Raw genomic sequence first — 10,159 nt, 5'->3', positions numbered from 1 at the left:
ATTTTCTTCTGGAAATGTACATTCTAGTATTGTAATTACTATTCACCTAGACAAAACTTTGGCACGCTACTCCTCCCGCACCGTTTGTCACAGACCCATGAGTGAGGCGTCAAATCAAACGGCTCATTGAGGAGAGGTGTGCTATGACGTTTCTAAGCGATCGGGTGTACGATGTTCGTCCGTCGGGCGAAAAATCAGCTGGAAAAAGTCCCATAGACTTAACATTGGCACACAATTTGTGAGATCATATCTTTGGATCAGAAGGTCATAGAAACTTGGGGTTGGGCTCTATTGATTCGGCCTATTAAGCAGCCAATAAGTAGTGACATAATAACTTCATAGCCATGCCCTAGCAACTACTTAGGGCACCCTAGCAACCATAAAACAACATTTACAAGCCATATTTCAGCTCCAGAAAATAGTAGAAACATGGAGTTCGGCTTTTTTGACAGAGACTGTCAACTAGTCTTTAAATATCATCCCATAAACTGTATAAGCACACCATGGCAACCATATAGAGTACCCTAGTAACCATACAAACACATGAATAAGCCATATCTCAGCACCAGAACATCGTACCGACACAATCATGTGCAACCGGGTCGTGGTTTTTGCCACTGCAAGCACCATTCACATTTTCTTCTGGAAATGTACGTTCTAGTTAATGGTGCTTGCCTATAGGCAAAGCAACATTAGTGTTATTGCTCATACTTATTATTATTCTTCTGATTATTCTTTTTATTCTGGACAAAGTTTGGCGCGTAACTCGCCCCGCACCGTTTGTCACAGACCCCTGAGTGAGGTGTCAAATCGACCGGCTCATTGAGGAGAGGTGTGCTATATCTTTTCTAAGCGATCGGGTGTACGATGTTCGCACAGCGGACCAAAAAGCGGCCAAAAAAGTCCCATTGACTTAACATTGCGGAATTTTCAGAAATTCAAATCCCAACTGTCATTTTTCACACACAGAGACACAAAGGGCCTGACACCCCTGCATGTCTCCCCCTCTCTCTCCCTCAGAGGATTTATATTATCCAGCAGCCAATAAGTAATGGCCTAAAATCTTCATAGCCACACCATAGCAACCAGATACAGCACCCTGGCAACCATAGGCTATAGGCACGAGGCCGCAGGCCTCGTGCACTTATTATAATGCACTCGTTTAATAGAGATTTTAAATACTCTATAAAAACTCACTCATAGGCACGAGGCCGCAGGCCTCGTGCACTCATTATAATGCACTCGTTTAATAGAGATTTTAAATACTCTGCGGCCGAGTGCCTAACCTTAGCCCTAACCCCATAGTAACCATCTGTGGTGCCCTAGCAACCACCCAGAACACCCTAGCAACTGCCTAGCAACCACCCAGAACACCCTAGCAACCACCTAGCAACCGCCTAGCAACCACCCAGAACACCCTAGCAACTGCCTAGCAACGCCCTAGCAACCACCCAGAAGACCCTAGCAACCGCCTAGCAACCACCCAGAACACCCTAGCAACTGCCTAGCAACGCCCTAGCAACCACCCAGAAGACCCTAGCAACCGCCTAGCAACCACCCAGAACACCCTAGCAACTGCCTAGCAACCACCCAGAACACCATAGAAACCACCCAGAACACCCTAGCAACTGCCTAGCAACCACCTAGCAACCACCCAGAATGGCCTAAAATCTTCATAGCCACACCATAGCAACCAGTTACAGCACCCTAGCAACCATAAGCTATAGGCACGAGGCCGCAGGCCTCGTGCACTCATTATAATGCACTCGTTACCTTAGTCCTAACCCCATAGTAACCATCTGTGGTGCCCTAGCAACCACCCAGAACACCCTAGCAACTGCCTAGCAACCGCCTAGCAACCACCCAGAACACCCTAGCAACCACCTAGCAACCGCCTAGCAACCACCCAGAACACCCTAGCAACCGCCTAGCAACCACCCAATACACCCTAGCAACCACTCAGAACACCCTAGCAACGACCCGAACAACATGAATAAGCCATATCTCAGCAGCAGAACATCGTACAGACATGGTTGTTGGCTCGTATGCAATCATGTACCACACTCTAGCAACCGAGTGTCGAGTTTTGCCACTGCAAGCACCATTCACATTTTCTTCTGGAAATGTACGTTCTAGTTCTTCTTATTATTATTCCACACAAAAGTTTGGCGCGAAACTCGCCCCGCACCGTTTGTCACAGACCCCTGAGTGAGGTGTCAAAACGACCGGCTCATTGAGGAGAGGTGTGCTATATCTTTTCTAAGCGATCGGGTGTACGATGTTCGCACAGCGGACGAAAAAGCGGCCAAAAAAGTCCCATTGACTTAACATTGCGGAATTTTCAGAAATTCAAATCCCAACTGTCATTTTTCACACACACAGACACAAAGGGCCTGACACCCCTGCATGTCTCCCCCTCTCTCTCCCTCAGAGGATTTATATTATCCAGCAGCCAATAAGTAATGGCCTAAAATCTTCATAGCCACACCATAGCAACCAGTTACAGCACCCTAGCAACCATAAGCTATAGGCACGAGGCCGCAGGCCTCGTGCACTCATTATAATGCACTCGTTTAATAGAGATTTTAAATACTCTATAAAAACTCACTCGTAGGCACGAGGCCGCAGGCCTCGTGCCTAACCTTAGCCCTAACCCCATAGTAACCATCTGTGAAAACTACCAACCACCTAGTAACACCATAGCAACCAGTTACAGCACCCAAGCAACCATAGGCTATAGGCACGAGGCCGCAGGCCTCGTGCACTCATTATAATGCACTCGTTTAATAACACAACCACTCAAAATACCTTAGAACTCCCTAGCAACACCCTAGCAACTACCCAAAATACCTTAGAACTCCCTAGCAACACCATAGCAACCACCCAAAACACCTTAAAACACCCTAGGAACCACCCATAACACCCTAGCAACCACCCAAAATACCTTAGAACTCCCTAGCAACACCATAGCAACCACCCAAAATACCTCATAACTCCCTAGCAACCACCCAAAATACCTCAGAACTCCCTAGTAACACCGTAGCAACCACCCAAAATACCTTAGAACTCCCTAGCAACACCCTAGCAACCACCCAAAATACCTCAGAACTCCCTAGCAACCACCCAGAACACCCTAGCAACTGCCTAGCAACCACCCAGAACACCCTAGCAACCGCCTAGCAACCACCCAGAACACCCTAGCAACTGCCTAGTAACCACCTAGAACACCCTAGCAACTGCCTAGCAACCACCCAAAACACCCTAGTAACCACCCAGAACACCCTAGCAACCAACCCAAAACATGAATAAGCCATATCTCAGCAGCAGAACATCGTACAGACATGGTTGTTGGCTCGTATGCAATCATGTACCACACTCTAGCAACCGAGTGGTGAGTTTTGCCACTGCAAGCACCATTCACATTTTCTTCTGGAAATGTACGTTCTAGTTATTATTATTATTTTAACCAGGTTAGTATCATTGAGATATAGAATCTCCTTTTCAAGAGAGACTTGGCCAAGATAGCAGAACAAATTAGATCACACAATCACAAAACAAACACAAAAAGGCAAAGACTACTCAAGTGCATTTCAATTAAATAAAAGTGCCATAACTTAAAACATTTGCACATGTGGATGCACTCATGTTATAGATTTAACATAACATTTCAAATCATTCAAGGAAACTAGACACTGTCGTTTAAGTGTTTTCTGTCGGTCATTCCATGTTGAAAAAACATGAAAGCCGTTTTGAAAAACTCTGTCCGGGCTTGAGGTACAGTTTCAGGAACCCCAGTTTCAGGAACCCCAGTTTCAGGACCCCAGGTTCAGGACCCCAGTTTCAGGAACCCCAGTTTCAGGACCCCAGTTTCAGGAACCCCAGTTTCAGGACCCCAGTTTCAGGAACCCCAGTTTCAGGACCCCAGTTTCAGGAACCCCAGTTTCAGGACCTCAGTTTCAGGACCCCAGTTTCAGGAACCCCAGTTTCAGGACCTCAGTTTCAGGACCCCAGTTTCAGGAACCCCAGTTTCAGGACCCCAGTTTCAGGAACCCCAGTTTCAGGACCTCAGTTTCAGGACCCCAGTTTCAGGAACCCCAGTTTCAGGACCTCAGTTTCAGGACCCCAGTTTCAGGAACCCCAGTTTCAGGACCCCAGTTTCAGGAACCCCAGTTTCAGGACCCCAGTTTCAGGAACCCCAGTTTCAGGACCTCAGTTTCAGGACCCCAGTTTCAGGAACCCCAGTTTCAGGACCTCAGTTTCAGGACCTCAGTTTCAGGAACCCCAGTTTCAGGACCTCAGTTTCAGGACCCCAGTTTCAGGAACCCCAGTTTCAGGACCTCAGTTTCAGGACCCCAGGACCGTTTTAACGAGTAATGAATGTTGGACAACAATAATCTGGGACCGCCTGTGATCTTTGGCGCGAAAGGGGTTTGTGCTGTGTTTCTGGTGATCCAGTTCTGTAGGTGGCGCTGTCACAGAAAACTGGGCTCCTGAAGCTGCGGTCTAAAAATGGGAAATTAGACAAGCAATAATAATGATCTGGGGGATTTTGAGCTGAAATTTCACAAATTTCACCCCAGTTTCAGGACCTCAGTTTCAGGACCCCAGTTTCAGGAACCTCAGTTTCAGGATCTCAGTTTCAGGACCTCAGTTTCAGGACCCCAGTTTCAGGATCTCAGTTTCAGGATCTCAGTTTCAGGACCTCAGTTTCAGGACCTCAGTTTCAGGACCCCAGTTTCAGGACCCCAGTTTCAGGAACCTCAGTTTCAGGACCCCAGTTTCAGGACCCCAGTTTCAGGAACCTCAGTTTCAGGACCCCAGTTTCAGGATCTCAGTTTCAGGACCCCAGTTTCAGGATCTCAGTTTCAGGATCTCAGTTTCAGGACCTCAGTTTCAGGACCTCAGTTTCAGGACCCCAGTTTCAGGACCTCAGTTTCAGGATCTCAGTTTCAGGATCTCAGTTTCAGGATCTCAGTTTCAGGATCTCAGTTTCAGGACCTCAGTTTCAGGACCCCAGTTTCAGGACCTCAGTTTCAGGATCTCAGTTTCAGGACCTCAGTTTCAGGACCTCAGTTTCAGGACCCCAGTTTCAGGACCTCAGTTTCAGGACCTCAGTTTCAGGACCCCAGTTTCAGGACCTCAGTTTCAGGACCTCAGTTTCAGGATCTCAGTTTCAGGACCTCAGTTTCAGGACCTCAGTTTCAGGACCCCAGTTTCAGGACCCCAGTTTCAGGAACCTCAGTTTCAGGACCCCAGTTTCAGGACCCCAGTTTCAGGAACCTCAGTTTCAGGACCCCAGTTTCAGGATCTCAGTTTCAGGACCCCAGTTTCAGGATCTCAGTTTCAGGATCTCAGTTTCAGGACCTCAGTTTCAGGACCTCAGTTTCAGGACCCCAGTTTCAGGACCTCAGTTTCAGGATCTCAGTTTCAGGATCTCAGTTTCAGGATCTCAGTTTCAGGATCTCAGTTTCAGGACCTCAGTTTCAGGACCCCAGTTTCAGGACCTCAGTTTCAGGATCTCAGTTTCAGGACCTCAGTTTCAGGACCTCAGTTTCAGGACCCCAGTTTCAGGACCTCAGTTTCAGGACCTCAGTTTCAGGACCCCAGTTTCAGGACCTCAGTTTCAGGACCTCAGTTTCAGGACCTCAGTTTCAGGACCTCAGTTTCAGGACCTCAGTTTCAGGACCCCAGTTTCAGGACCTCAGTTTCAGGACCTCAGTTTCAGGACCTCAGTTTCAGGACCTCAGTTTCAGGACCTCAGTTTCAGGACCTCAGTTTCAGGACCTCAGTTTCAGGACCTCAGTTTCAGGATCTCAGTTCCAGGACCTCAGTTTCAGGATCTCAGTTTCAGGATCTCAGTTTCAGGATCTCAGTTTCAGGATCTCAGTTTCAGGACCTCAGTTTCAGGACCCCAGTTTCAGGACCTCAGTTTCAGGACCCCAGTTTCAGGACCTCAGTTTCAGGACCCCAGTTTCAGGACCCCAGTTTCAGGACCCCAGGACCGTTTTAACGAGTAATGAATGTTGGACAACAATAATCTGGGACCGCCTGTGATCTTTGGCGCGAAAGGGGTTTGTGCTGTGTTTCTGGTGATCCAGTTCTGTAGGTGGCGCTGTCACAGAAAACTGGGCTCCTGAAGCTGCGGTCTAAAAATGGGAAATTAGACAAGCAATAATAATGATCTGGGGGATTTTGAGCTGAAATTTCACACACATGCTGGGGACACCATAGATTTATTTACATCTGGTGAAAATGGGCATAATATGTCACCTTTAAAATAAACGCCACTTGGTTTAGATGTTGTACAGTGTGATGATATCCATACCTGTGTGTGTGTGAGGCTCAGCTGTCCAGATACTGCAGGACACCATTATAATCACAAACATCACCAAATCTTCTCCTCACTCTTTTACACACACATTCATCTTCTCTGTGAGTGTGTCATGTCGTCTCCACACACACACACACACACACACACACACACAGACGACGATTAACAGACGTTATCATGAGCGTTTCCGGATGATGAAGGGATGCACTGATCCGGGATCAGTGTCATGGAGAACTGAGTCTGGGAATAAATGTTGAAATGTAAAACTTGGATTTTCGTGCAGATTTACATCAGTGTAACATTTTAAAGGGATATTTCTGACAAACATGTAAACACTGCTGTCGTTTACGCATCTTCATGGCATTTCAAACATTTCTCTTTCTTCTTCTTGTCATGCATGTTGATATAACTTTTTTTGGCATTTATCCCAATAGCTTTGAGGTCAGACGATTTTGTTTTTGTTTTTTGAAATATGTATATTTGTATTCAGCAAAGATGCATTAAATTGATCAAAAGTGACAGTAAAGACATTTGTAGTTTTATAAAATCTTTCTATTTCAAACAAATGCTGTTCTTTTCAACTTTCTATATAAAAAAAAAAAAAAAATATATATATATATATATATAATAGGCTAATCATAAATGTGTCTTGAGCGTCAGATCATCATATTACACTGATTTCTGGAGGATCATGTGACACTGAAGACTGGAGTAATGATGCTGAAAATACAGCTTTGATCACAGGAATAAATTACACTTTTTATTATATATTCACATATAGAACAGCTATATTAAATTGTAATAATATTTCAAAAATGTTACTGTATGTTTAATTAAATAAAAGCAGCCTTGCTGAACAGAAGAGACTCTTTCAGAAACATTAAAATCCTACTGACCCCAAACACTTGAGCAGTTGTACTGTGTATATATATATATATGTGTGTGTGTGTGTGTTAGAGACAAAAAATTCACTTGTAGCGGATGCAAGATTAGGATTATGAAACTTTTTGGGAATTTAAAGCATTAGTTCACTTTTACAAAAACTTTTGCTGATAGTTTCCTCACCCCGATGTCATCAAGATGTCCATGTCTTTCTTTCTTCAGTGGAAAAGAAATGAAGGTTTTTGATGAACACATTTCTCCATATAATGGACGTCAATGGGCCCCAAACGGGTCAAGGTCCAGATGACAGTGTCAGCACCGCTTCAACAGGCTTTAAACGACACCAGACGATGAATACGGCTCTTATCTAGCGAAACCATCGTCATTTCACAAATAAATAATAAAGTTTAAGTTTTATAAGCACAAGCGCTCGCCTTGCTCTGTTCTGTGATGCGCGTTCGTGACGTCACGTGATACGCAGTTACGCTGTAAAGGTCTCGCTTCTGTGAAAAGAAAAACATTTCTGTCCTGACGAAAATGTTCTTTTAGGCTTTTTAATATTCCAACACCAGGATACGCACACGAGATGGGCATTTAAAACGCTAAACTGACACAAAGACATTTGAATATGTGTGTATGGTCCTCCTTCCGCACATCTGTAAACACTGACTCGTCAAGCGCGACCTTTACAGCGTAACTGCGTATCACGTGACGTCACGAACGCGCATCACAGAACAGAGCAAGGCGAGCGCTTGTGCTAATAAAACTTAAACTTTTCTATTTATTTGTGAAATGACGATGGTTTCGCGATAAGACCCGTATTCATCGTCTGGTGTCGTTTAAAGCCCGTTGAAGCGGCGCTGACACTGTCATCTGGACCTTGACCCGTTTGGGGCCCATTGACGTCCATTATATGGAGAAATGTGTTCATCAAAAACCTTCATTTATTTTCCACTGAAGAAAGAAAGACATGGACATCTTGATGACATCGAGTAAATTATCAGCAAAATTTTTTTTTTAAAGTGAACTAATCCTTTAATAATGACATTAATGTGAGTCAACGATGACAATTCTCATGTTTAGGGGTGAACCGTCCCTTTAAGGACAGAAATGTCACCAAAAGTGTCAGAGAGGAAAAGATAAAGAAACAAAATAAAAGTCTTTGTTGTATCACTGAAAACACAGCAGCACGAGGAGTGAATATAATCCAATCACAGCGGCTTCTTCTCCGCACCAGTATCGCTGTGAGGATCGCGGATTAGCAGAGACACGAGAGCAGAAACTGCGGATGAAGAAACCAGAGGTCACGGCAGAGGTCACGGCACGTCTGCGGTCTGATTGGCTGAGCAGCTCTAAACGGTTTCCATGGCAAACAGTCTTCCAATCAGAGTATCAGTTTATATGAGCATCACACACACACACACACACATCAGCAATAGTATTATTATTTTTCTCCATAATAAATTACAGCCACAAAACATTCATTGAGAGCAGAAGGTCAGCATGACATTCTCAACTTGTTATCTTGTTTTAAACCATGCATGTACAGTATAAGGCATTAAAGCAACAGAGTCGACGACGGCATACAGTGACTTTCAGATCAACGGCGCTCCAACACACCAAAGAAGAAGAAGAAGAAGAAGAAGAAGCGAGTCTTTAAGCAAAAAGGCAAAATCTGGTGGACATTTGAGACGGCAGAACGGGACGAGTCGAACCGACCGGTTCCTGCGACGTCGTTGTACCTTATCGACCGCGGACGCACGAACGACGTCGATTCTCTGAGGTAGACAATATACAGGCATATCTCATTCCCATCCGAAACTCTGCTTCAGTATAAAGTGACTCTTCTCCAATCTTTACATTAAAAGGTCAGTTTTCATGCTTCAGAAACTCTCTCTCTCTCTCTCTCTCTCTCTCTCTCACACACACACACACACACACACACACACACACACACTGCAGGCAGTAAATCAAGTGCACTACTCTACATCTGCATAGCGGCCGGTCCAAGTACACTTAAATGGCCTCATCCGTCTCTCCTCCTCCGCAGAGTTCTGTTATTACCGTATTATTATTATATTTTAAGGGACTGAATGAAATCTGTCTGCGTATGAATCACTCTCTCCACATCCGCGGGTCTGAATGGGAAATGTCTGAATGCTCTACTTCAGTAATATCAGGAGATGTTCATGTTCATAAACGCACGATCCAGTGTTTGTTCACGTCCACAGTGTTCAGGCGATCTCACTGCGTGTGAATTATGGGTGGCACTTCCGGTTTGGGGAACTTCCATTCAAAAACACAAACTAATCATTTCAAATCATAATCATAAATCCGCCGGTCGGACTGAGCGGCAGTTCCCAGTGTTCATCGTGAGGATAACGCAACACTTGGTATTTTAACGTGACATGTTGTAACAAGAATATCAATGGCAAGAGCTCTTTTCAGTCTCCTCGTGATTATTTTCTTTAATCCCTTTGCATTCTGCTGTAAAAGTATGAATAATGAACACATACACACGTGACCTGGACCTGGAGCCGCACGGGTGTATCTGTGGCAATAGCAACTGTACATTATGGGTCACAATTATCCATTTTTCTTTTATGCCAAAAATTATGAGGATATTAAGATCATGTTCCATGAAGATATTTAGTAAATGTCCGACCGTAAATATATAAAACATGTATTTGTGTGAGTGAATGCAGCACAATCGTGAACATAAATGCACAACTTTAAAGGAGATTTTCTCAATGTTTACATTTTTTTGCTCCTCAGATTCCAGATTTTCAATAGTTGTGTCTCGACCAAATATTGTCCTATCCTAACAAACCACACATCAGTGGAGAGATTATTCATTCAGCTTTCAGATTATGTATAAATCTCAATTTCAATAAATTGACCCATGTGACTGGTTTTGTGGTCCAGGGTCACATTTCTGGTCTGTTC

Source organism: Phoxinus phoxinus, assembly GCF_949152265.1.
Source record: "Phoxinus phoxinus genome assembly, chromosome: 8".
In the NCBI taxonomy this organism is placed as follows: domain Eukaryota; kingdom Metazoa; phylum Chordata; class Actinopteri; order Cypriniformes; family Leuciscidae; genus Phoxinus; species Phoxinus phoxinus.
This window is presented reverse-complemented; position numbering follows the sequence as displayed.